The 27,864-nt window shown below is 38.8% G+C and overlaps 1 protein-coding gene and 1 long non-coding RNA gene across 32 annotated transcripts in view; one reads left to right on the top strand and one right to left on the bottom strand.

Annotated features, from left to right (window-relative positions):
• LRCH3 (leucine rich repeats and calponin homology domain containing 3) overlaps nucleotides 1-27,864 on the bottom strand; it is a 201,622-nt gene that overhangs the window by 155,506 nt on the left and 18,252 nt on the right. The gene's annotated exons all lie outside the window — the stretch shown is intronic.
• On the top strand, nucleotides 165-5,125 carry LOC146397691 (uncharacterized). The gene is made up of 2 exons (XR_014824629.1): nucleotides 165-4,891; nucleotides 4,960-5,125. It is a non-coding gene; the product is annotated as an uncharacterized LOC146397691 (long non-coding RNA).

The raw sequence follows: 27,864 nt of genomic DNA, 5'->3' as shown, positions 1-27,864 counted from the left end.
GTTGGGTTTTTGGGCTTTTTGGTTTTTGTTTTTGTTTGGTCGCACCTTCTGCATGTGGAAGTTCCCAGGTCGGGGACTGAACCTGAGCCACAGCAGTGATAGCACTGATTCCTTATCCGCTAGGCTATCTAGGAACTCTAGTTCTAATACTTTATAATCACAAATTTATTTATTTAATTTATTTTTCTTTTTAAGATCGCATCTGCTGCATATGGAAGTTCCCAGGCTAGGGGTCAAATTGGCACTGCAGCTGCTGGCCTGTACCACAGCCACAGCAATGCCAGATCTGAGCCATGTCTGAGACACATACCACAGCTAGCAGAAACGCTGGAGTGAGGGCAGGGATGGAACCTGTACCCTCATGGATACTAGTCAGGTTCATTACTGCTGAGCCAAAGCAGGAACTCCTGGTTCAAGTTTTTAGCATACATGATCATGAATACATTTGGGCTATTTTCTTCTAATACTTAGTCAGGGTTTAATATCAAGGTTGTGCTGGTCTCATAAAACTTAGTTTAGGGGGTATTCCCTCTTTATTGACTGAAGATTCATATAGCTTTCAAGTGATTTCATTCTAAAAAGCTTAGAATTCACTGGTGAAGCCATCTGGGCCTGGAGTTTTCCTTGAAGGAAGATTTTTTTCACTACTGGTTGAATTTCTTTAATATTCATAAGAGTATTTAGGTTTTATACATGTCTTTTTGAACCAGTCTTATCCTCTTCATTTTTTGCAATGTTTACAACTTCTGTAGGGATGTCTCTATTTTCATTTCTGAATTTGGGTTTATTTTTTTATGTTTTGTTTTTTGTTTTTCGGGCCACACCCAAGGCATATGGAAATTCCCAGGCTAGGGATGAAATCGGAGCTACAGCTGTTGGCCTATGCCACAGCAACGCCAGATCCAAGCCGCATCTGCAACCTATACCACAGCTCAGTGCCGATCCCTGACCAGCGAGGCCAGGATCAAAACCGAATCCTCACAGATACTAGTCAGATTTGCTTTTTCTGCTCCACAAAGGAAACTCCTGAATTTGTTTTTTTTAACCTTCTTTCTTGATCAATCTCACCAGAGGTTTGAAAATATCATAGTGTTTTTCAAAGTACACTTTGACTTAGTTAAGTCAAAGTGGATAACCCTATTTATTGTACAGTTTCTATTTTGTTAATTTCTGTTCTTATCTTTCTCATCTTCCTTTCTTGGGGGAAGGGGTTATGCTATTCTTTTCCTAATTTATTGAGACAGATGCTTAGCCCATTAATTTTTAGACTTATTTCTTTCAAATGTATGCATTTAAAGCTATAAAATCCTCCCTAAGTTCTCCCTTAGCTGTATCTCATGAGTCTTTAAACAGAGTATTGGCTAGAAAATATTTTTTAATTTCCATTATGACTTCCTCTCATTCCGTTAGAAATTAATTCCTGAACATAAAACGATATTCTAATTACCTTTTTTGAGGTTTTTTTGCCTTTTAGGGCTGAACCCATGACATATGGTAGTTCCCAGGCTAGGGGTCGAATCACAGCCAGAACTGCCAGCCTAAGCCACAGCCGCATGGGATCCAAGCCTCGTCTACAACCTACACCACAGCTCATGGCAATGCCGGATCCTTAAACCACTATGCAAGGCCAGGGATCAAACCCATGTCCTCATGGATACTAGCCAGATTCGCTTCCACTGTGCCACAACAGGAACTCTTCTAATTACCTTTTTTATTAATGACTTCTAACAACTCTAACATAGTAAAAGAACATCCTTTATGTAATTTCAATCTTTTGACAACTGTTTAGATTTTCTTCATGGTCTACCACATGGTTCATTTTTATACATATTCTATGTGGGCCTGAAAAAAATGTATATTCTGCATTGGCATAATGTTCTAGTTATGTCTATTAGGTCACATTCATTCAATTGCATTGTTCAAGGTTCATCCTTGCTGATTTTTTTTGGTCAGTATTTTCTATCAACTGCTGAGAGAGAAGGGTGTATTACAGTCTTCCATTATTATTGCTATCTTGTCTATTTTTATCTACAAGTCTTTAACCCTTTCTTTCTGTATGTTGGAGTTCTGTTCTCATGTGCCCCAAAAATTTTAAATTATTATCTTCCTGGTAAATGAAACTTTTTATAATTCTTAAGTTACTCCTTTTATTCCTAATACTGTTATTTGCTTTGAAATCTCTTCTTTTGGTTGGTTTGGTGGACTTACTTTAATGTGACTCCCATGATCCCTGTTTACACCCTTGTATAATACCCCCCTTCTTCACCTGAGCGTAGATGGGACTTCATAAGCAACCAATATACTTATATCGTTAGACTTGTTCCTAACCAACAGAATCTTATAAAGATGATGTGATGTCATTCCCGTGATTATGACTATCTATCTGATCTCGTCCTATCTCTGCTGTTCAGCTTTGAAGTAAGCTGCTGTGAATTCTATAGCTGCAAGAAACTAAATTCTGCCAACAACCTGAGGGCGGCTGGAAGCAGATCCTTCCCCAGTCAAGCCTCTAGATGAGAACTCAGCCTTTATCAACACCTTGACTAGGCCTGGCAGCAGTGCCTAGACTTCTGATCCAAAGAAACCATGAAGTTCCTAAAGCTGATAAATTTGTGATAATTTGTTATACAGCAGAGAAAACAAACACAGTCAATTTTTCTACAGAATACTCTTTCCTATTCTTTAATTTCAACCATTTTGGATCATTATGCTTTAAATGTGTTTCTTAAACATTATAAATAGGATGCAGGTAGACTTTGCTATCTTTTTATTGTCTGACAATCTTTATCTTTTGATACACTATATTTAACATAATTATCCAATATAGTTGGACATTTTAAAGGGTCATGTTATTATTTGCGACAGATGTAGTTCATTGCCTTTTAAATACATATGCTCTTTCCTTCTTTCTTACTATCAGAATCTCAAATGTGTTCAAAACAGCAAAGGGCTTAGCTAGATCACTGACTGATACTTTCCATTTTATTAATCATTAAAGTTCAAATGAAGGGAGTTCCCATCATTGCTCAGCAGAAATGAATCTAACATCCATGAGGATGAAGGTTCGATCCCTAGCCTTGCTCAGTGGGTTAAGAATCCGGCATTGCCATAAGCTGTGGTGTAAGCTGAAGATGCAGATGTGGCTCGGATCCTGTGTTGCTGTGGTTGTGGCGCTGGCCAGCAGCTACAGCTCCAATTTGACCCTGAGCCTGGGAACTTCCACATGTCACAGGTATAGCCCTAAAAAGACAAAAAAAAAAAAGCTCAAATCTTGGAAATAAAGATTGATATAAAATTTAATCACATATGACTTGGTAACTAAACTGATGTAGGTAATTCTCATTTATAGGCAGTTTTCTGAGTCTGTAGGTAAACCAAATGCTTTGAAATTATGTTTGTCTATAAAGGGAAAAAAAACTTCTTAGTTTTTGAGGACCAACTTCACATACAATGCCAGTGAAATGTTATATATTCCCAAATATACTCCTTTTCCAATATTTCCTATCTCAGTACATCATGCTTTTGCTCATCTAGTTGCTTACATGAGAATTCTGGAAGCAACTTGATAACCTTTTTTCCCCCAATCTAATCCAATCCTATCAACAAACACTGTCAGTTTCTCGGTCCAAAATAAATCTTGGGCCCATCCATTTCACTTCATCACTTCTGTCACTGCCTCTTAGGATTAGTCTAAGAATCAAATCAAATAATGTACAGAAAATTACTTCATATACTGTAAAATGCAAAGAGGCACACATGCATAAAGCCAGCTTCAAAAGGTTGACAGCAATATAGCAAAAACAAGTAACAACTCCTCCCCCAAACTACAGATTATCTTACTAGGCAATAAAATATAGCAGAGTACAATACAATAATTTATGATCTTTGGTCACCAAAAAGTATATTGCTTTCAGTATACTCTACTTTTAGAAGGCAAAAAAGGTAGAAAATATTTAAAGATTTACATTAAAAATGTGTAAAACACTTTCCTTAACTTTCAGTGAGTTTACAGAGAGGTTACCATATCTTTGTGTCACTAAACTTTTGATTTCATACATACAGATAAGAACGGCTATTGTCACACAATCCCCCAATTTACTAAATTTCCATCTCTTTGTTAATGAAGTCAGTTGTAGATTGTTTTCCAGACTGCAAGCTCAATTGAGATTTGTCAAGTGCTGCAAAAAGCCACAAATTGGATAATAAACAACTCTGCAATTAAGCTATTAAGTTATTTCTATGTATCATATCCTGAATGTGGCCTTGGTCTTGCACCAGCCATTATCTTTTCTTCTAATGCTAGTAATATAAGCCAACAAGTATAACACTCTTTGGCACAGCATTCAGTTGAACAAAGCAGAAAATGTCTATTTTAGCTTGTAAAAATATGATTAAATTTTTGGCTAAAAAAATATATCATAGAAGTTTCAACTAACTAAAAGAAATACTCCAATGGAAAAAGTTATGACATTTTGTTTGTAATCAAATCCTGATTATTTTCCTCATTTACAAAAAAGATATCCTTAAAGTCAAACTCATCTCAAATATACTTTAAGTTTAAAACAATATGTTAAAGAAAAAAGCCTGGGAATTGCCGTCATGGCCCCGTGGTAACAAACGCAGCTAGTATCCATGAGGACACAGGTTCGATCCCTGGCCTTGCTCAGTGAGTTAAAGATCCAGTGTTGCCATGTGGTGTAGGTTGCAGATGCAGCTTGGATCCCATGTGACTGTGGTGTAGGCCAGAGGCTACAGCTCCAATTGGAGCCCTACCTAGGCTGGGAACCTCCATACGCCACAGCTGTGGCCCTAAAAAGACAAAAGAAAGAAAGAGGAGTTCCCATCGTGGCGCAGTGGTTAACGAATCCGACTAGGAACCATGAGGTTGCGGGTTCGGTCCCTGCCCTTGCTCAGTGGGTTAATGATCCGGCGTTGCCATGAGCTGTGGTGTAGGTGCAGACTCGGCTCCGTCCCTGCCCTTGCTCAGTGGGTTAACAATCTGGTGTTGCCGTGAGCTGTGGTATAGGCTGCAGACGCGGCTCGGATCCCGAGTTGCTGTGGCTCTGGTGTAGGCCAGTGGCTACAGCTCCGATTGGACCCCTAGCCTGGGAACCTCCATATGCCGCAGGAGCAGCCCAAGAAATAGCAAAAAGACAAAAAAATTAAAGAAATTTAAAAAAAATTAAAAAACAAAAAAAATAAAGAAAGAAAGCCAGCCAGCTAGCCAGCCAGCCAACCAGCCTAACAAATAGTAAAAGGAATCTTTAATATTAATGGAAGGGGTACACAAAATGATCTTTCTAGATTCACATAGCAAATATTGAATGAGTCTCTATCTTAGAAGAGTAGGGTCTGTTTTGTTCAACAATATACTTGGCATTTAGTAGTGCCACAGTACACAGCATACACAGTAGATGCTCACTGAAATATCTGTTTAAAAAAAAAAAAAAGAGTAAATAAATGAAACAAAAACTGTGGAATCAGAAAAGAATAAAAATCCTGTCCTCTATCTTTGGAGAGCCATCTATAGGAAGACCATAATATAATTAACTTCATGAAAAAGGACCAACCCACAACTTCATCTGTATTCTTTTTCTGTTGTTGTTTTTAAGAAACAGTATATAACCTGGATTGAAAATCTCTTATTTCTCAAAAAGTATGTATTTAGATAAGATGAATCAAATCCAACTCTCGAGGGAAAAACTATCATGTATATCAAACAACAGATAAATATTTATAATTTTTTAAAAAGCTGAGATAGTGGAGTTCCTGCCGTGGCACAGTGGTTAACGAATCCGACTAGGAACCATGAGGTTGCGAGTTTGATCCCTGCCCTTGCTCAGTGGGTTAAGGATCTGGCGTTGCCGTAAACTGTGGTGTGGGTTGCAGACGCAGCTCAGATCCTGTGCTGCTGTGACTCTGGAGTAGGCCGGCAGCTACAGCTCCAATTAGACCCCTAGCCTGGGAACCTCCATATGCCACAGGAGTAAAAGGCAAAAAGACCAAAAAAAAAAAAAAAAAAAAACCTGAGATAGTTTACAACCATACAAAAGAGTGGTTTAGCTATATAAAAATGACACTGGATTTTTTTTTCCATTCTGAAGTATGTTTTCAACTTATGACATCCACCTTCCCATTTAAAAAAATATATATGTACATTGATTTACTGACTTGTTTGCTGCATGGACTCATGGATTTTCATTTTATTCAGTGTTATAATTCATTATGAGAACTCCCCTTTTAGCTAGCTCTTGTATCTTTTTGATATGGCATCTTCATTTTTTTGAGTGTTTCCTTATATTCTGACAGCAAGATGATCCAGGCTTATCTTGCAACTTCTGTGCCCCAGTTCTAGAATCAGCTATTTTTTCTTTCTTGTGTAACAGAAACTTCTGTGACAAGTTAGATTTGGGAGGTGGAGGAGAAAGGGGGGAAAGCTATTAATCCCAAAGGAAGTTTCAGAATTAAGCTTTGTAGTGGACTGTTATACAGCAATAGAAAAGCAAAACAGAAATTGGTACCTAGAAGTGGACTATGGCTGTAACAAAAACCTAAGACATTTGGCACTGGCTTAAAATGAGGCAGCAGGCAGTGGTCCTAAAGAGCCTTTCAGAGGTTGTTAGTGGAGGCTGGAGGGCAGTGAAAAAAATGCTATTAAAGGTTGAAGAAAAGGGCACCCTAGTTTTACTCTGGAAGAACAATTAAAGAACAAATAAAACAAACAACATCAACAACAACAACAACAACAAAAAAAAACAAAGAAACTATAACCTGCAATAACATGACAGGTAAAAAGGGTATCTAATGGGAAGTTCCCTTGGTGCTCAGTGGTTACTATCCTGACTAGGATCCATGAGGATGCAGGTTCGATCCCTGGCCTCGCTCAGTGGGTTAGGGATCTGTCATTGGCATAAGCTGTGGTATAGGTCGCAGATGTGGCTTGGATCCCGTGTTGCTGTGGCTGTTGCATAGGCTGGCAGCTACAGCTCCGATTAGACCCCTAGCCTGGGAACCTCTATATGCCATGGGTGCAGCCCTAAAGAGTAAAAAAAAAAGGGGGGGTATCTAATGGATTTACATCACCCAAAGTACACAGGGCAAAAACACCTGTAGTAAAACATGTTAGTTGAACTTAAAAGATGACAATAAAGATCACTAAGGATTAATCTGAAATCTTAATAAAAAACAGCGTATATATATTTACACATACACATATACATACATGTACCTGCAGTTTTCTAATTTAATTTTCTCTCCTCACTTTTTTTTCTTTTTTTATGGCCCTATCCATGGCATATGGAAGTTCCAGGGCCAAGGGTCGAATTAGAGCTGTAGCTGGGACCTACACCACAGCCATGGCAACATCACATCCGAGCTGCAGCTGTGGCAATGCCAGATCCTTCTCCCCCAACCCACTGAGTGAGGCCAGGGATCAAACCCACATCCTCACAGCGACAATGTTGGTTCCTTAACTTGCTGAGCCACAATGGGAACTCCTATTTTTAGATATCATTCAAATACATTACATTATTTTTCCTTTTCAAATAATACAGAGAAAACAAAACATATAAACCAGCTTGAAAGATCCTCTTTGCTCATACAGGAAAGAACATGAATTTCTGCCTAGAATGGATTCTGGTTTCTATATAATACGGGGAAATTAACTCAATTTTAGAGTTATAAGACCATCCTTAAAATTGTGATCCAGGGAGTTCCTGTTATGGTGCAGCAGAAACGAATCCAACTAGTATTCAGGAGGATGCAGGTTTGAACCCTGGCCTCCCTCAGTGGGTTGGAGGATCCGGGACTGCCGTGACCTGTGGTGTAGGTCACAAACTTGGCTTGGATCCAGCATTGCTGAGGCTGTGGTGTATGCCAGCAGCTGTAGCTCTGATTCAATCTCTAGCACTAAGAAGCAAAAAAAAAAAAAAAAAAAAAAATTGTGATTCAATGCTCACAATATTCTCTCTCATCTTGAACTATGGCTCATTTTACATATCCTGCCAATAAAGAATTTTCAAAACAGGAGTTCTCGTCATGGCTCAGTGGTTAATGAATCCGACTGGGAACCATGAGGTTGAGGGTTCAATCCCTGGCCTAGCTCAGTGGGTTAAGGATCTGGCATTGCCGTGAGCTATGGTGTAGGTCACAGACGCAGCTTGGATCTGGCATTGCTGTGGCTGTGGTGCATGCCGGAGGCTACAGCTATGATTAGACTCCTAGCCTGGGATTAGGCCATATATGCCGAGGTGTCGCCCTAAAAAGACAAAAAGACAAAACAAAAAACAAACAAACAAACAAAAAACATTCTCTTAAATGCAACCTATGATACGGCCAAATTTCAGTCCTAGCTCTACCATTTATTACCATCTTAATCTCTTAGAACATTGCAGAATCTCCCTCTTTAGTACTTTCAGTGAGATGTTTTCAATTTTACTTTTTTTTTTTTTTTAGGCAAGAAGTATGCTAAGAGTAACCTTTTCCTAAGTCTATCTCTCCCATTAACTGTTCAATAACCTTATGATTTTATAAATTAGGAATAGTTGGTTGCTACTTCTGGGGACAAACCTTGAGCCCAAAGACAAGAGTAATGTGGCTTCTTAAGCCTAAGAAAGTTTGGGGGAAACATTTATTTAACTGACATGCCATTTTCCTCCCAACTCACTTTCTACCATTTTATTTCTGTTTGAGACTGTGAAGGTCACAAGGTCCAAAAAAGAATATAATTATTTTACTAACATGACATTGCCCATGTCTCATAGTAGAGAAAAAGAAAAAAGGAAAAACCCTAATTTTTTATAGAACAAAAACTTGTAAGTTAAATAATTTCATAAATTAAATCTCCTAAAATAAAATAATTATAAATATCTAAATAGTGTTTCAATGTTTAGTTCAACAAATTCCCTTTTTGCTTTATGAGAAGTCTGCTCAATTTTGCCCTTTCTTTCATATATAGCCAAAATGTTACAACTACCATCCTTAATTCTTCATACTGCTGTGGGAAGCACTGTTCTTTTTTCTCAGATCAGTAAGGTACCTGAAATTATTTCCTTTGATCCACCAGATCTAAAACTGTACTCTCCTCTGCCCCTCTAGTCTTCTGTCTATGCTCATGAAAGCTATCAGAAGAAACAATGTGGTGATATTTCCATTAAAAAGAGCACCTGTCTGAATCACACCCAAAGTAAGTTAAATTCAGCTGAACCAGTTAATAAAAAATTTTAAAGATAAGTCCTTCACATCATAATAGATCAACTTGTACTTATTCACTTCTATATAGCGTTTTTCAGAGTGTTTCTAGCTCTTACGAATGAGCAGTTAGGTTACCTAAAGCACACAGGAGAAAGGGATCAAATCTTTCATTTAAAAAATAGATGTTTTAAGAGTTCCTGTCATGACTCAGGGATAATGAACCCAACTAATTAATATCCACGAGGATGTGGGATTGATCCCTGCCCTCGCTCTGTGGGTTAAGGATCCAGTGTTGCCCTGAGCTGTGGTGCAGGCTGCAGCTGCAGCTCTGATTCAACCCCTAGCCTGGAAATTTTCATACGCCCAGGGTGTGGCCCTAAAAAGATTAAAAAAAAGAGAGAGAGAGAGAGATGTTTTAGTCACTGTGTATTGCTTATTATCACAGATGTATATTTATGAGACATTTTTCAGGGTGTCTGCTCAGTTTACAGTGTTCTTAATTTCTCCCTCTAATTCACAGGGGCTGGCTCTCCTTCCTCCCCAGCTTTTCAGAGTCATGTATACTGGCGATGTTTTAATCCTGGGGACCCTCTCAAAGAAAGTAACACTGAACCATAGGGCTCTCCTTATTCTTGACACCCTGGAAAAATTCTGCCTTTAAGAGCCATCTCAAAAAAAAAAAAAAAAAAAAAAAGAGCCATCTCAAGTATAATCTCATTATAGGCATTCAAAGGATCCTTCTATTGTGTTTTTATTACTCTAGCGTAGTAATTATCAATACAGTACTGTAATTCATTAATTTTAAGTTCCTTGAGACCAAGAGCTTTGTATCTCTAGCATCTAAAACAGTATCTGACTTAATAAAAAGTCAATTTTATTTGCTAGAATTAAGTTAATTCAGTGTGTCAACATGGATATTTCATGCTGATTAACTCTCTAGCAATTTAAAATTAAAAACTGGAAAATTAATTATTCTAAATAAGCAAAGTTTATTTGGTAGGTAATTAATTAAGTAATCTTTAAAACATGGGCTCCATGACAGGAATCATTAGAAAAGATCCTAAGTAGCAGTAGAGGAAATGTTTGGATACATACCTACACACCAGGTCAGATTATACCCACACCACCACCAATCTTCTGCAACATAAATTAAAAACAAAATAGGGAGTTCCGGTTGTGGCACAGTGGTTAACGAATCCAACTAGGAACCATGAGGTTGCGGGTTCGATCCCTGCCCTTGCTCAGTGGGTTAACAATTCGGCGTTGCCGTGAGCTGTGGTGTAGGTTGCAGATGCAGCTCGGATCCCGTGTTGCTGTGGCTCTGGCATAGGCTGGCGGCTACAGCTCCGATTAGACCCCTAGCCTGGGAACCTCCATATGCCGTGGGAGCGGCCCAAAGAAATAGCAAAAAGCCAAAAAGCCAAAAAAAAAAAAAAAACCACTAAAAAAAAAAAAAATGGGTAGGTAAATCAATGATATATTAATATCTGGAATATATTCATATTCATTCCTAAAACTCAACAACAAAACAACCCAATCAAAATGGGCAAAGGATATGAACAAACAATTTTTCAAAGGAGATATACAAACTGTACAATTTTCCAAAGAAGATATACATGAAAAAACACTCAGCATCACTAATTATTAAGAAAATGCAAATCGAAACCAGAATGAGGAGTTTTCATCGTGGCTCAGTGGAAATGAATCTGACTAGTAACCATGAGGATGCAGGTTTGATCCCTGGCCTCGCTCAGTGGGTTAAGGATTGGGTATTGCCATGAGCTGTGGTGTAGGTTGCATGTGTGGCTCAGATCTGGAGTTGCTGTGGCTGTGGCACAGGCCAGCAGCTACATCTCCAATTCAACCCATAGCCTGGGAATCTCCATATGCCAGAGGTGTGGCTCTAAAAGAAGAAAAAAACAAAACAAAAAACCCACATTGAGATACCACTTTTTATCAATTAGGGTGGCCATTACTACAAAAAAAAGCCAGAAAATAACAACAGTTGGTGAAGAGGAGGAATACTGGCACACCTTGTACATTGCTGGTGAGAATGTAGAATGTACAACTGCCATAGAAAACAGAAAGGTGGTTCTTCAAAATATTAAACATGAAATTATGTTTATGATCCAGCAATTAGACTGTGTATACATCCAAAAGCACTGAAAGCAGGGACTTGAACAGGTATTGTCTATCAATATTATGGCTGCATTTTCCACAACAGACAGAAGGTGGAAACAACCCAAATGTCCATTAACAGATAAAGGATAAACAAAATGTGATATATGCATACAACAAAATAATATTCAGGCTTAAAAAGCAATGAAATTCTGATACATGCCAAAACATAAACGAACCTTGAAAACACAGCTAAGTGAAACAAGCCAGACAAAAAGGAACAAGTATTTTATGATTCCAGTTATATGAGATACCTAGAATACTTAAATTCACAGAGACTAAAAGTAGAATGGTTATCAGGGGCCAGGAGTAAGAGGTATTGGAGAGTTACTATTTAATAGATATGGTCTCAGTTTGGGATGATGAAAAAGTTATGGAGGTAGATATAGTGTTGATGGTTGCTCAGCAATGTGAATATACTTAACACCACTAAACTGTACACTTAAAATGGCAAATTTGGAGTTCCCATCGTTGTGCAGGGGAAACGAATCTGACTGGGAACCATGAGGCTGCAGGTTTGATCCCCGGCCTTATTCAGTGGGTTAAGGATCCAGCGTTGCCATGAGCTGTGGTATAGGTCGCAGATGAGGATCAGATCTGGCGTTGCTGAGGCTGTGGTGTAGGCAGGCAGCTATAACTCCGATTAGACCCCCTAGCCTGGGAACATCCAAATGCCACAGGTGCGGCCCTAAAAAGACAAAAATACAAAAAGAAAAAAGGCAAATTTTATGTTATGTATATTTTACCACAATAAGAAAATCAAATGTAGGGAGTTCCCACTGTGGCACAGCAGAAACTAATCTGACTAGTATTCACGAGGTTGCAGGTTCTATTCCTGGTCTCGCTCAAAGGATCCGGCATTTCTGTGAGCTGCAGTGTAGGTCACAGACAGGCTCAGATCCCACATTGCTGTGGCTGTGCTACAGGCTGGTAGCTGTAGCTCTGATTCGACCCCTAGCCTGGGAACTTAAACAGGCTGCAAGTGTGGCCCTAAAAAGCAAAAAAAAAAAAAAAAAAAAAAAAATCAGCCAACAAGCACATTAAAAAATGCCCAACATCCCTGATTATAAGAGAAATGCAAATCAAAACTACCACGAGATACTACCTCATACCAGTCAGAATGGCCATCATTCATAAACCCACAAATAACAAATGCTGGAGGAAGTGTGGAGAAAAGGGAACCCTCCTGCACTGTTGGTGGGAATGTAAGCTGGTACAACCACTATGGAGAACAGTATGGAGGTACCTTAGAAATCTATACATAGAACTAGCATATGACCCAGCAATCCCACTCTTGGGCATATATCCAGACAAAAATTTCCTTGAAAAAGACACATGCACCCACATGTTCATTGCAGCACTATTCACAACAGCCAAAACATGAAAACAACCCAAATGCCCATCAGCAGATGATTGGATTAGGAAGATGTGGTATAGATACACAATGGAATACTACTCAGCCATAAAAAAGAATGAAATAATGCCATTTGCAGCAACATCGATGGAACTAGAGACTCTCAAAAGGAGTGAAGTCAGTCAGAAAGAGAAAGACAAATACCATATGAGGAGTTCCCATTGTGGCGCAGTGGAAACGAATCCGACTAGGAACCGTGAGGTTGAGGGTTCAATCCCTGGCCTTGCTCAGTGGGTTAAGGATCTGGCATTGCCATGAGCTGTAGTGTAGGTTGCAAATGTGGCTCAGATCCCGCATTGCTGTGGTGTAAGCTGGCAGCTGTAGGAGAACCTCCATATGCTGTTAAGTGTGGCCCTAAAAAAAAAAATACCATATGCTGTCACTTATATCTGGAATCTATATGGCACAAATGAATCTTTCCACAGAAAAGAAAATCATGGACTTGGAGAATAGATATGTGGTTGCCAAGGGGGAGGGGGGAGGAGTGGGATGGATTGGGAGCTTGGGGTTAATAGATGCAGACTACTGCCTTTGGAATGGATAAGCAATGAGATCCTGCTGTGTAGCACTGGGAACTATGTCTAGTCACTTACGATAGAGAATGATAATGTAAGAAAAAAGAATATACATGTATGTGTAACTGGGTCACCATGCTATACAGTAGAAAACTGACAGAACACTGTAAACCAGCTATAATGGAAAAAAATAAAAATCATATTAAAAAAATCAAATGTATACTCAAAGTAGAAAATAAATGTAATCTGCCTCTTTTTTAGTGATATGTACCTTAAAAATCTTTCTCTAAAATTATGGACTTTTCTAATAAGCATAACTTACACCTCAGCAATAAACTAAATAATACAGAAACTGCAGAAACAAAAACTCAAAGTAGGGAGTTCCCATTGTGGCTCAGTGAGGTACAAACCCAAGTAGTATCCATGAGGATGTGGGTTTGATCCCTGGCCTTGCTCAGTGGGGTAAGGATCTGGCATTGCTGTGAGCTGTGGTGTAGGTTGCAAACACCGTTTGGATCCCATGTTGCTGTGGCTGTGGCTTAAGCTGGCAGCTATAGCTCCAATTCGACCCCTAGCCTGGGAACTCCTACAAGCCTCAAAAAACCCAGAGTATTTTTTTTTTTTTTTTTTTTTGGCTTTTTAGGGCCACACCACCGGCATATGGAGGTTCCTAGGCTAGGGGTCCAATGTGAGCTACAGCCACCGGCCTACACCACAGCCACAGCAACATGAGATCCAAGCAGTGTTTGCAACCTATACCATAGCTCACAGCAACATCGGATCCTTACCGTACTGAGCAAGGCCAGGGATTGAACCTGTGTCCTCATAGATACTAGTTGGGTTTGTTACCCCTAAGTCAGGATGGAAACTCCAAAAAACTCAAAGTGTTCTATAAAGCCAAATCTCAAAATGTTAGTTTTACAATTGTGTAACAAAGAACGTGGGTTGTTTTTTAGTTATTTCCCTCTTTTTTTTTGTCTTTTTGCCATTTCTAGGGCTGCTCCCGTGGCATGTGGAGGTTCCCAGGCTAGGGGTCTAATCGGAGCTGTAGCCACCGGCCTAAGCCAGAGCCACAGCAACTCAAGATCCAAGCCAAGTCTGCGACCCACACCACAGCTCACAGCAACGCAGGATCCTTAACCCACTGAGAGAGGCCAGGGATCGAACCTGAAACCCCATGGTTCTCAGTCGGATTCGTTAACCACTGAGCCACAACGGGAACTCCAGTTATTTCCTTCTTAACTGCATTTCTCTCTCCCAGGGGAAAAAGTGTTTAATATTCCTTTCTATTCGGCTATGTAATTATGACGGTAGAACTTATTTCTTTAAGTCTCTAAAGCTAAGCCAGGAAAACTTAAGTTCATTCCAGTCAAAACACAAATTAATGTTTTCATCTGTATGGCATTTGTTAAGTATGCTAGTAGTCAAAAGTCTTATGTTCTTCTAATAACTCCTTCAGGCCATCCCACGCAATGACATCATCCTTACCAAATAAAGCCCATTATGCAATACTCACATATACTGTACTATCACTTTCTATGAGAACAGTCATTGCTGTGAATGTTAAAAGAGGCTTAGATTATGACAAATATTCTGCACAAGAGAGTTTTAACACTAAGCTATATCACCTTTAGAAGATTATAGGAATAATATCCTTTAACATACAAAGAAATGATAAACACAAATTATTAAAAATTTCTACAATACATATCCAATATGAAATAATTCAGTAAGAAAATAAAGTAAAATTATTTTTTCTTCTTCTTCTTTTTCAGATGCACCATGACATATGGAAGTTCCTGGCCCAGAGACTGAATCCAAGTCACAGCTTTGACCTATGCCACAGCTGTGGCAATGCTAGATCCTTAACCCACTGCACCAGGCCAGGGATGGAACCCATGCTGCCTCAGAGACAACGATGGATTCTTAACCAAGAACTCCAAAACTAAAATTCTTAGGGAAGAATTATATAAAAGTAATTATTTATTTATTTATTTGTCTTTTTGCCTTTTCTTGGGCCGCTGCTGAAGCATATGGAGGTTCCCAGGCTAGGGGTCTAATTGGAGCTGTAGCCACCGGCTTATGCCAGAGCCACAGCAACTCAGGATCTGAGCCGCGTCTGCAACCTACACCACAGCTCATGGCAATGCCAGATCCTTAACCCACTGAGCAAGGCCAGGGATCAAACCCGCAACCTCATGGTTCCTAGTCAGATTCATTAACCACTGAGCCATGACGGGAACTCCTAAAAGTAATAATTTAAAATATGATTTGGTAACTATGTAACAAAGTACAAATCATACTGTTCAGGGTCCTAACCACAGGCTAACAAATAACAAAGAGAAAGAACATTAACAGTTGCCCATTAAGTGATGATACTGAGATGCCTGATAAAAGTTTGTTAAATTTTTTAAACACTCTCTTTAAATCCGCTCTAAAATTTTAAATCTGAAAAAACTCTATTATTTAGGTATTTCCTTTATGTTTTCAACCACTATGCCAGTGACATGAAAATTTTACTGAGAGAGAATGCAATAAAAATCATTTTATTTTAGCTACTAAAAAATTATACAACCTAGAGAGAGGTCAGAAATGAGAATATGTTCTAAAGCTTTTCAATTAATGTCATATAATTTTAATATATGCATATCCTTTTAAAATTGTTAATTTTAATTTTTTATTAAAGGTAGTGAATTTATATAATTTTAAATGTCAATTAGTGACTGCTGCTTCCAGAAGATGAAGCAGATGTACTTTTCCCTATTCCTAAACTAAAAACCCTGGCCATTACATCTATAACAAACATAAGAAGACTATAAGGGGTTAAAAGAAGACCACTGAAGACTTCAGGACCCAAGGAATGACATGGTGATCAGTTCCCTACGTTTTCTTTCTGCCTCTGACATCCTCGACTTGGAGCTGACATCTCTAAGTTGGCAATCCAGAAACACCAACGGGCAGAGACAAAAACAAAACAAAAAACAAAACCAACAAAAGCCTGCTTTCTCTAGCCAAAGGATCAGAAAAGGGAAAACTTAGTAAGAAAGAAAACGTTTAGACAATAACTACTCCACTACAGCCAAACACCTCAGAAAATACTGTGGCTTCATTCCACCCGAGGAGCAAAGGCCAACTGGGGAGCCTCAACTTCCACCCTTGCAGGACTACAACTTAGCATTTCAGTGGTTCCTCATCAGGTCCCACGGGTGGGGTGTCAAGGAAGGCCAAGGAGCCAGGACTTTCCGTACCTATGACAAGACGGTGGCCCCGCTCCCCACCTTGTGGGACTGCTAGAGACAACATGGGGAGCAGGACTTCCACCTCAAACCCAGCAGTAATGAGGCACCCTCTGCCTTCATGCTGGCGTGATGTCAGAAGACTACCAAGCCAGGAAATTTGACCACTGCCCAGCTGTTAGGCAGAAAGAAAAAAACAAATGGTCTGCCATAGATTACTATTCCTTTTCAGAGAGCAAGGGCCTAAAGAAATCTCTTGATTCCTTAAAGGAAGAAAATAATGGGAAATGTAAAGGGTATGCAATAAAAACTTCACGGACTAAAAAAAACCTAAACAACAACAACAAAAAAACCTTCATAATCTCAACCTGATGCTAATTTTAAGTGCTCGGCATCAGAGTATAAAAATTTAGACCATCACCACTATAGTGTCATTACTGAAATAAGAGGAAAAAAATAGAGACACATTTTAAGAGGAAATACCCTTGACCTATTTGACTTTTGAGTGAAGCAAGTACTTTAATAAGATCCAATCTCTAGAAATTCACAACCTCAAAGTCAAACACAACTTGCACTGAAGGGCCCAGGGATTCAATGATGAGATGTTGAGAATCAATAACACTTGAAATAGGTAAATAGAGAAAATCCACTAATGTCTTACTTTTGTTTATAATATTAGAATTCATACTGAATAATAATGACTATTTGATATGACTAATTTAGAGAATACATATTTTTCTATGTAAGTTATGAATGTGACTATCACAACTTATTTTCCTTATTTTTATTTTCACATAGCGGCATTCACAGAGATGCCAAAATGTGCCTCATTATGAAGCAGATCTTGGTTTTAATCAGAAAATTAAAAGGATAGCTTATGATCAAAACAGTTGAATTTTCAGATAATACAACAACATCTTTTTTAAGGGCCGCACCCGAAGCATACGGAAGTTCACAGGCAGGGGTGGAATTGGAACTGCAGCTGCCGGCCTACAGTTACAGTCACAGCAAGGCAGGATCTGAGCCGCATCTGCGACCTACAATGCTGGATCCTTAACCCACTGAGCAAGACCAGGAATCGAACCCACATCCTCATGGATACTAGTCAGGTTCATAACCTGCTGAGCCACAGGGGGGACTCCACAATGACATCTTTTTGTGTCACTCTACAGCATCTTGAAAATTTTATGAACGCTTTGAACAAATGTATTATAATCTCATCACAACAAACTTTAACTATAGCCTGCCTGGCCACTCATTGTGGCATTCCCTGGGATTAGAAAATCTGGTCATGATGCCATAAAGAATTTCTTGTCTTTTTTTTTCTTCTTTTTTTTTTCCCTAGGGCCGCTCTCACGGCATATGGAGGTTCCCAGGCTAGGGGTCTAATCGGAGCTGTAGCTGCCAGCCTACGCCACAGCTCACGGCAATGCCGTATCCTTAACCCACTGAGCGAGGCCAGGGATTGAACCCACAACCTCATTGTTCCTAGTCAGATTCGTTAACCACTGTGCCACGATGGGAACTCCAAGAATTTCTTTATATTAAGGTTCAATTTGTTGTTAACAGACATTTGTTGTAATTAAGATCACCAGATTAAATAAATGCACTGTTAAATCTTTTTAACATAGTAATATGCTACTGCAAAAATAAATTGTTAGAAGTAGCTTGTTTTCCCATCTTAAAACATGTGAATATTAACAGATGACTTGCATATATAAATCTGAAAAAGTAAACTATAGGAACCTAAGAGTTCCTATACATTCCAAAACCTAAGAGTTTCTCTACATTCCTTTTTCATTAAAAGATGAATGCCTTTGGAGTTCCCACTGTGGTTCAGCAGTAATGAGCCCAACTAGTATCCATAAAGACACGGGTTCAATCTCCGGCCTCGTCCAGTGGCTTATATATCTGGCATTGCCGTAAGCTATGGTGTAAGTTGAAGACTCGGCTCTGATCCTACATTGCTGTGGCTAAGGTATAGGCTGGCAGCTGCAGCTCTGATTCGAACCCTAGCCTGGGTTCGAACTTCCATAGGCTGTGGGTGTGGCCCTAAAAAGCAAAAATTAAGTAAACAAATAATAATAATATTAATGCCTTTTTGTTGCTGTTGTTATGTACAGATTAACCAAGCATCTAGATTAAAAAAATTGTCTTAAATGGTTACCAAAGGGGACAGGTGGGGAGGGGGATGGACTTGGGTTTGGGATTGGCATATGCACACTGTGGTACACGGAGTGGATGGTCAATGGGGACCTGCTGTAAAAGCACGGGGAACTCTACTTAATATTCTACAGTAACCTATATGCTAAAGAATCCGAAAAAGAATGGATATGTGTATGTGTATAACTGAGTCACTTTGTTGTATAGCAGAAGTTAACATAACATTGTAAATCAACTATTTCAATAAATCTCTAAAAAATGAAACAATAATTTGTGATAGCATGTTTGCTTAAGAAAAAGGATTTTTGTTGTTATTATTGTTGCTGTTGTTTTTTAAACATAAGCCAGGTAATTTCTAACCTACAGATTCTGTATCCTTTGCTCTAATTACAGTATATTTTTAACTGAAATACTCATACTAGTATCTTGTTACTAGTACCGGTGAGAAAGGGAAGAATTCCTAATAAACTGCTAATATTTTTAGGTGTATGGGGTTTGATTTTTGATCTCTAATGAAATATTTAAACCTATTTCCAGTCCCATATTTATACTTAATTTCATGAAAATGTCTTATTAGGTACATTATGTCCTTGACATATACCCTAAAATAAAAATATGCAGTTGACTATTTCCTCAAAAAAATTTTTGACTATTTCACTGTAATGGAAGGACTTCAATTTTGAATTTATAATTTACTGTGGTGGGGTTAATTCCTATCAGTACTTGAGACTCTATTATCTGCCTTCTTTCAAAACAGAATCCCTTACTGGCTTTGTATTTAACTGGAACATATATTTGCCTTTTTAAAAAAGTGCTTGGCCTGGGAGTTCCCGTCGTGGCGCAGTGGTTAACGAATCCAACTAGGAACCATGAGGTTGCGGGTTCCATCCCTGGACTTGCTCAGTGGGTTAAGGATCCGGCATTGCCATGAGCTGTGGTGTAGGTTGCAGATGCAGCTCGGATCCCGCGTTGCTATGGCTCTGGTGTAGGCCAGTGGCTATAGCTCAGATTAGACCCCTAGCCTGGGAACCTCCATATGCCGCACAAGCGGCCCTAGAAAAGGCAAAAAGACAAAAAAAAAAAAAAAAAAAGTGCTTGACCTGAATTTATTTTTTAAAGCAGGAAATAAATACTTGTTGAAAACTTAACATTCTTGTAAAATTATTTCTAAAATGTATGTAGATTCGTCTTATGGCCAAATGTATTATCATCACCCTATTAATATTTTAACCCACATTCCAGAAATGATCTTCATGGTGCAATTTGTTAAATCAATAGAGGGTTTACCAGTAAAAATGACAAGTTATTTTATTCAACAAAAGGACTAAGACAAAATGATACAAAAACATCCTTCTTATTCTACAACTCAGTCATTCTATAAAACCAGTTAATGGAGGAGTCCTAGTACAGTTTTTAAATATCGCTTTGGTAATCTTTTATACGCTAGTTCACTAATGATACCCAAAGTGTCCTAGGCTCCTACTAGATAGCAATTTGGTCTCATTATTTATACTTAAATGTTCAAATTTTGTTCAAAACCGAAACTTATTTTACAGTACATATGTAAAACTGCTAAATACTGATTTTATGTAGATGCTTTTGCTGATCATTATTTCTTCATAACCTAAAACAAGATATTTCGAGCAACTTTTTGAGATTAAAAAAAAAAAAAAACTATTTCAAGAGGCTACCCCAACCCCAGTTAGTACTTAATTTTATGACTAATGACTGAAAAGATTCCAAAATGCAAGCAATATCTTCTATTTTTCAGGCTAACTAAATCTAGGTAAATGGATTTTTATTTTTCATCGCAACATTCTATATTTTACTTCATTTAAACTATGCCAGAGTTGTCACTTTTTTCTCCTGCTTAGAATGTTGTCTTCCAGGAGTTCCCGTCGTGGCGCAGTGGTTAACGAATCCGACTAGGAGCCATGAGGTTGGGGGTTCGGTCCCTGCCCTTGCTCAGTGGGTTAACGATCCAGCGTTGCCGTGAGCTGTGGTGTAGGTCACAGACGCGGCTCGGATCCAGCGTTGCTGTGGCTCTGGCGTAGGCCAGTGGCTACAGCTCCGATTCGACCCCTAGCCTGGGAACCTCCATATGCCGCGGGAGCGGCCCAAAAAATAGCAAAAAAACAAAAAAACAAAACAGAATGTTGTCTTCCAAAACATTTTAAAAACAATTAAAAAATAATATATTACATACTTTGTTTACTAATATCAAAGACAAGCAAAAAAAATTTTTTGTTTTAGAAATAGCCAAGTTTTTTTAAAAAAAGCAACTATTTTTGCATTCTCATAAAGTCTTTTAGATCGGCTTGACAATCATCAGCTTTTGAAATGCGAATTCCTATTGCTAGAGTAAAGGTCTCATTTCTATAATACCACAATGCATAGTATTTTTTTCCAACCCTTCTATCCACCCTCTGTCTACTGTCTGAAGGATGTGCTGGGCCTCGGGGCAGTCAACATTTGGAACTGAGTACTTAATAACACCCCCCCCCCAAAAAAAGTCTTATTGGAAAAGCTATCAAGGACGTTAGAGTTTAAGAAGGCCCACATACCATGCTTTATCCTTCTGCACACATATTACCCAGGAAAAGCATAATGTATACTGAATGACTTGGAAAAATAGCTCCCCCACCACACACACACACACACACACACGAGTTATGTTTTCCACATAATCTAGGTGTGTGGGATGCTGAAAAATGTATGTAGGCTGATAAAATTTTGGTACATATTTCTAACTGGGCCATGAAAAAATACTAAAGAAATTTAACGAGAGGAATAAAAAATTAAATCAAACTTAGAACTCTAATTTAATTTAGTTGAGAATTATCTTCAGGGTAGTTTGGAGACATGGATCCTAGTCTTGTTTTGTTGGTTGATGTATAATTACCTAGGATAATACAAAAGTCACTTTATTGTGAAATGTAAAAACTGTATAAAGAAAAAGGATGAGAACTCTGTTCTTTGAAAAAGAAGTATTTTACAAATACAAGGCATTATATATGATAGAAACCCTGCTGCCCAACATAAAATTATTATTTGATAGCTTATGGCATATGGAGGTTCCCAGGCTAGGGGTCGAATTAGAGCTGTAGCTGCTGGCTTATGCCAGACCCACAGCAACACCAGATCCAAACCACGTCTGTGACCTACACCACAGCTCAGGGTAACACCAGATCCTTAAACCACTGAGTGAGGCCAGGGATCAAACCTGTGTCCTCAATGGATACCTAGTCAGATTCGTTTCTGCTGAGCCACAATGGGAACTCCAAAAAAAAAAAAAAAAAAAACAAACAAACAAAAAAAAACTCTTACAAAGTATAACTAGGAGAAACTAAATCATACATTACAAAAAACGACCTCAGCAAAAAACTCTCGGAAAACATGATACCAATTACCAGTAGCAACCTATCAATCATCTTTGTCTTCTACATTGGGAGGGGACATGTTACTTTAGAACCATGGCAATACAATATATCAACTTAATCCTGTTATATATATTTTATTATCCCATAATGAAATACAAAATAAGACTGAAACAAACGAAAACATTTTTTAACAAACTGGAGTTGGTTTATTTTAGATTCAAAAAGTTCCCTACATATTTTAAAAAGCTATATCCATGGGATTACCCTAGTGGCTCAGCTGATTAAAGATCTGGCATGGTCACTGCTGTGGCGCAGGTTTGATCTCTGGCCTGGGAACTTCCACATGATGTGGGTGCCTCAAAAAAGAAGAAGAAGAAGAAGAAGAAAGCTATATGCATGCCCAAAACAATACCTGAGACATAGGCACAAAATGCATTTTTATTAAATAAATAAATAAAGCACTGAATTAAATAGGGGAAAGAAAAGGAGAAAAGACAGAAAGCTAACTTTTGCTGAGCACATAAAAGCATTTGTTAATTGTTCCATATGGCTACAATCTTGTTTAATCCCAAAAATGTCCTTATGAGGTAGGCATTGTGCAGAAGAGGAAACTGCCATCCTAGGAAGGTTAGGAAATGTGCCTAGAGATCACACAAAGTTAGTAGGAGACTGAATTGAGACTCAAACCTTTATTTCTTTTCTTTCTCTCTCTCTCTTTATTTTTTTTTTTATTTTTATTTTTTTTTTTTTGCTATTTAAAGCTGCACCTGCTGCAAATGGAAGTTCCCAGGCTAGGGGTTGAATCAGAGTTGCAGCTGCCAGCCTATGCCACAGCCACAGCAATGCTAGATCTGAGCTCATGGCAATGCCGGATACTTAACCCATTGAGCAAGGTCAGGGATAGAACCCATATATGCAGGGAGCCCAGTCGGGTTCATTACCACTGAGCCACAATGGGAACCCCCAAACCTAGATTTCTGATTTCCGTGTCCATGTATAAGCCTACACAAAACACTATAATACTCTAAATGATTATTTTAAAATGCTGAAAAACAGGTATATAATTAACAAGTAGCTCCATTATTCCAGTGAAAATTAGGATTTTTAAAAAGATACCATTTAATACTGATATTACACAACACTAAATTACTTCTTCAGACAGAGACTCTTGCCAAATACTACCTTTAAGGTCCATAGAGGAGTTCCCATTGTGGAACAGTAGAAACGAATCCAACTAAGAACCATGAGGTTGAGGGTTCGATCCCTGGCCTCACTCAGGGTTTAAAGATTCGGCATTGCCCTTAGCTGTGGTGTAGGTTGCAGATTCGGCTCAGATCTGGCATTGCTGTGGCTGTGGTGTAGACTGGCAGCTGTAGCTCCAACTGGACCTCTACCTAGCCTGGGAACCTCCATATGCCATGTGTGTGGCCCTAAAGAGCACAAAAAAAAAAAAAAAAAAAAAAGAAAGATCCATAGGAATTATGGTTTATATAACTAACTATGGTATACTTCTACTCTATGTCACTGGAATGGATTTTCCTTCATATCTTAAAAATTGGAAGACCGAGGTGTTCCCACTTGTGGCACAGTGGAAACAAATCTGACTAGAAACCATGAGATTGGCCTCACTCAGCGGGTTAAGGATCTGGCATTGCCATGACATACGTCACAGACACTGCTCAGGTCCTGTGTTGCTGGGGCTCTGGTGTAGGCTGGCAGCTGTAGCTTCAATTGGACCCCTAGCCTGGGAATCTCCATATGCGTGAGTGCAGCCCTAAAAAACAAAAAAACAAAAAAAAAAGAAAAAAGAAAGAAAGAAAGAAAAAGAAAAAAATTGGAAGACTAAAAAATAAAATGGGACAAGACAGAGGCTATTTTTCAAAGTCTTACTGATGCTTCATGGTCTGCTTTTCGATGTCTTTATTTATTGGGGGGAGGATTATTATAATTTTTAAAAGCATTTAATAAAAGGCTTTTAATAAAATGTGTTTATATTGTGATTGAAGCTTTACTCTGCCCCCACTACTCACCTAAAAAAGTACAAGGCAGTTTTTCAGTTTAAAAAAAAAGTATAGGAGTTCCCGTCGTGGCGCAGTGGTTAACGAATCCGACTAGGAACCATGAGGTTGCGGGTTCGGTCCCTGCCCTTGCTCAGTGGGTTAATGATCCGGCGTTGCCGTGAGCTGTGGTGTAGGTTGCAGACGCAGCTCGAATCCCAAGTTGCTGTGGCTCTGGCATAGGCCGGTGGCTGCAGCTCCAATTCGACCCCTAGCCTGGGAATCTCCATATGCCGCGGGAACGGCCCAAAGAAATAGCAAAAAGACAAAAAAAAAAAAAAAGTATAGTGGGGGCAATGATATAACAAAGTTTTCATAAGGCAGCAAGCAATACACCAGGGCTTCCAATGCAAAGTTGTAACCACAATGATTTTAAAATACTGGCCCTTCAAAATTGGGAGCTTTAGAATTTAGATAAATTCTGTAGTTTGTGAACTGTCAAAAATTACTGATATTCTAAATTTGACAGAGATTTTTAAAGTAATTATTATAATCACTACGGGATTTTCTATATTCCATGGCAATGCCTGTCAAACTTTATTTAGCATGCATCAGACTAACGTGGAGGGCTTGTTAAAACACGGACTGCTGGAGTTCCCATTGTGGCTCAGTGGAAAAGAACCTGACTAAAGATTTGATCCCTGGCCTCGTTCAGTGGGTTAGGGATCAGGCATTGCCGAAAGCTGTGGTGTAGGCAAGCAGCTGCAACTCGGATTTGACCTCTAGCCTGGGAACTTCCATATGCTGCACCTGTGCCCCTAAAATAAACAAACAAACACAGATTGCTAGACCCTGTCCAGAATTTCTGATCCCATAGGTTTCGAGTGAGGCCCAATAATATGTATTTCTAACAATTTCTCATGTGATGTTGATGCTGCTAGTCTAGGAATCACACTTTGAGAACCAGTGCTCTATGGTAAGCTATTGTTTGCTCAACAAATTATGTATTGTCAGAGCAGGCCCAGGATTTCTAGTCCAAGACAATAATCTGAATGTTTGTAACCAAGAGCAATAGACATATTTTCTATTTTCTAAGAGAAGCTAAATGGTTGGTATTCTGTAATCATCTCTCTGTTTTTCTACATTTGGACAATATACTAAGAAACTTGAGCCCTGCATTGCAACTGTTATATAGTTGTATGCTGCAGTAAGGTTTCTTCCTCCAGAAACAGATAATGGTAAAAATAATTCAAACTTTTTTTTTTGTCTTTTTTAGGGCTGCACCTGTGGCATATGGAAGTTCCCAGGCTGTAGCTGCCGGCCTATGCCACAGCAACACCAAGATCTGAGCCACATCTGTGATCTACACCACAGCTCTTGGCAAGGCCAGATCCTTTTTTTTTTTTTTTTTTTGTCTTTTGTCTTTTGTCTTTTGTTGTTGTTGTTGTTATTGTTGCTATTTCTTGGGCCGTTCCCGCGGCATATGGAGGTTCCCAGGCTAGAGGTTGAATCGGAGCTGTAGCCACCGGCCTACGCCAGAGCCACAGCAATGCTGGATCCGAGCCGCGTCTGCAACCTACACCACAGCTCATGGCAACGCCGGATCGTTAACCCACTGAGCAAGGGCAGGGATCGAACCCGCAACCTCATGGTTCCCAGTCGGATTCGTTAACCACTGCGCCACGACGGGAACTCCCAGATCCTTTAACTTACTGAGAGAGGCCAGGGACCGACCTGCATCCTCATGGATTGTACCTGCATCCTCATGGATACTAGTTGGGTTTGTTACCACTGAACCACACAACTCCCAAAATAATTCAAACATCTGATACACACTAATGATGACAAGAACATAATAAGTTAAAGAAAAATGGAAGTTATGAGTCATACCAAGAAACCTGGCAAAGTAAAAAATTACTTTTTTGACAAAGAAGGATAATGTAAGACAGCAAACAATATAATGTACCCTGTAAAGGCCATAACCACTCATTGAGGCACAGATTACATGAAATAATTCAATACTATTTAATCTTTATAAAATTACATTGAATTTAAGTGATGGTTGTTAAATTATTTAGTATGCTAGTTTAAATACATTTTGTTAGAAAGTCATTGTGCATATGAAATATTCTCTTGTTTAAAGTAAGAAAAGAGGAGTTCCCGTCGTGGCGCAGTGGTTAACGAATCCAACTAGGAACCATGAGGTTGCGGGTTCGGTCCCTGCCCTTGCTCAGTGGGTTAACAATCCGGCGTTGCCGTGAGCTGTGGTGTAGGTCGCAGACGTGGCTCGGATCCTGCGTTGTTGTGGCTCTGGCGTAGGCCGGCGGCTACAGCTCCGATTAGACCCCTAGCCTGGGAACCTCCATATGCCGCAGGAGTGGCCCAAGAAATAGCAAAAAGACAAAATAAATAAATAAATAAATAAAGTAAGTAAGAAAAGAAAGTTTCACTGAAATCAGTTTTGATTAATCTACTGGATACACATAAAATCAGACTAACTATACTGATGAAGCTAAGGAAATTAAATTCAGGAGCTTTCAAAAATATGGGTTTAGGAATTCTCTTGTGGTGTATCGGGTTAAGGATCCAGTGTTGTCCCTGAAGTAGCTTGGGCTGCTGCCATGGCATGGGTTCCATCCCTGGACTGGGAACTTCCACATAACTCGGGTGCAGCCACAAAAATAAGGGGGATTCAATGGCATCATACTGAAAATGAGACTTACTGAAAATAAGCAATTATAAGTTGGCATTTAGATGTCACTATTTCTGAAATTTTTGATAGTACTTTAATTCAAAATATAGTGTGGTATAATAATACACAGTAATACAGGACATAAAATATGACTGGGAATGAAGGAAAGGAAAAGCTGGTAAATCAGATTAGAACATAAATGAGAATCAACTGAAGAGCTTTAACACCACAGCAAGAAAATAATTTGGTCAAACAAGAGTTAAAAGAGCCCACATTCCTGACTTTGAAAGGCTCCTACTCCTTCATATAAATTATCTAAGTTGTTCCTAATGCCATCCTGTCTGGTATCAGGTCTCAGATGAAACAATATAAAAGGAGGTTCCAGTAGGCATGTAATGCTGCATCCTATTGTTCTCTAAAAAGAACTAAGACTGCTTAAAGATAACAGATGGTTATTTGGGGAAGGAGGAAAGAAGATGGATCTAAAAAATCTTTTTGATTTTGGAATGCAATTTTCAAGTTCTCTGCAGCAATGCTGGGATGGGAAAAGGCTTGCTCAAGAGGGTCCCCACAAATGAAGAGTTTAGGCAGTCATGTGAGTATGACACACAACAGATAGAGCCAGTGATAAACTTCTTAAATCTCTAAGAAATCCTTAAGCCCCAAAGGACCCTAAAAAGGAAAGATAAGAGGAACTGCAATGTGAAGAAATCAATACCTGTTACGAAAAATTCCCTTTCTTTTGCAACAAAAGGAGAGGATAATCAAGATACAGATTCTCAGAAAATAAGTCTTTTAAGTTGTATTTGTTATTATCTTATGTTGGAAAATAAAGAAGTATTTATAAATTGCAAGTACTATGATTACGACAGCAAAATTAATAAACCTATGCTGGTCACTGTTGATGTGATCTCAAGAACGTTTAGTTCCTACTGTTAGTAAACTATGTCTTCATAAGCAAGACAAACAATTCAACCAGTAGTAATTAGGCTTCTGAAAGCAAATATTAGAAACAAATATACCAATGAGAAATAAAGACCTGCTTATGGTGTAACGATTTTGGGTGGAAAGTCTCAATCCTCATAATAGAAGTGAAG

Source organism: Sus scrofa, chromosome 13 (genome assembly GCF_054392235.1).
Source record: "Sus scrofa isolate SSC_HxYL_T2T_F1_AM1 chromosome 13, Sscrofa_HxYL_maternal_Yorkshire_Landrace_v2.0, whole genome shotgun sequence".
Taxonomy (NCBI): domain Eukaryota; kingdom Metazoa; phylum Chordata; class Mammalia; order Artiodactyla; family Suidae; genus Sus; species Sus scrofa.
The sequence above is the reverse complement of the archived record's forward strand: the minus strand, read 5'-3'. Positions and strand labels throughout refer to the sequence as shown.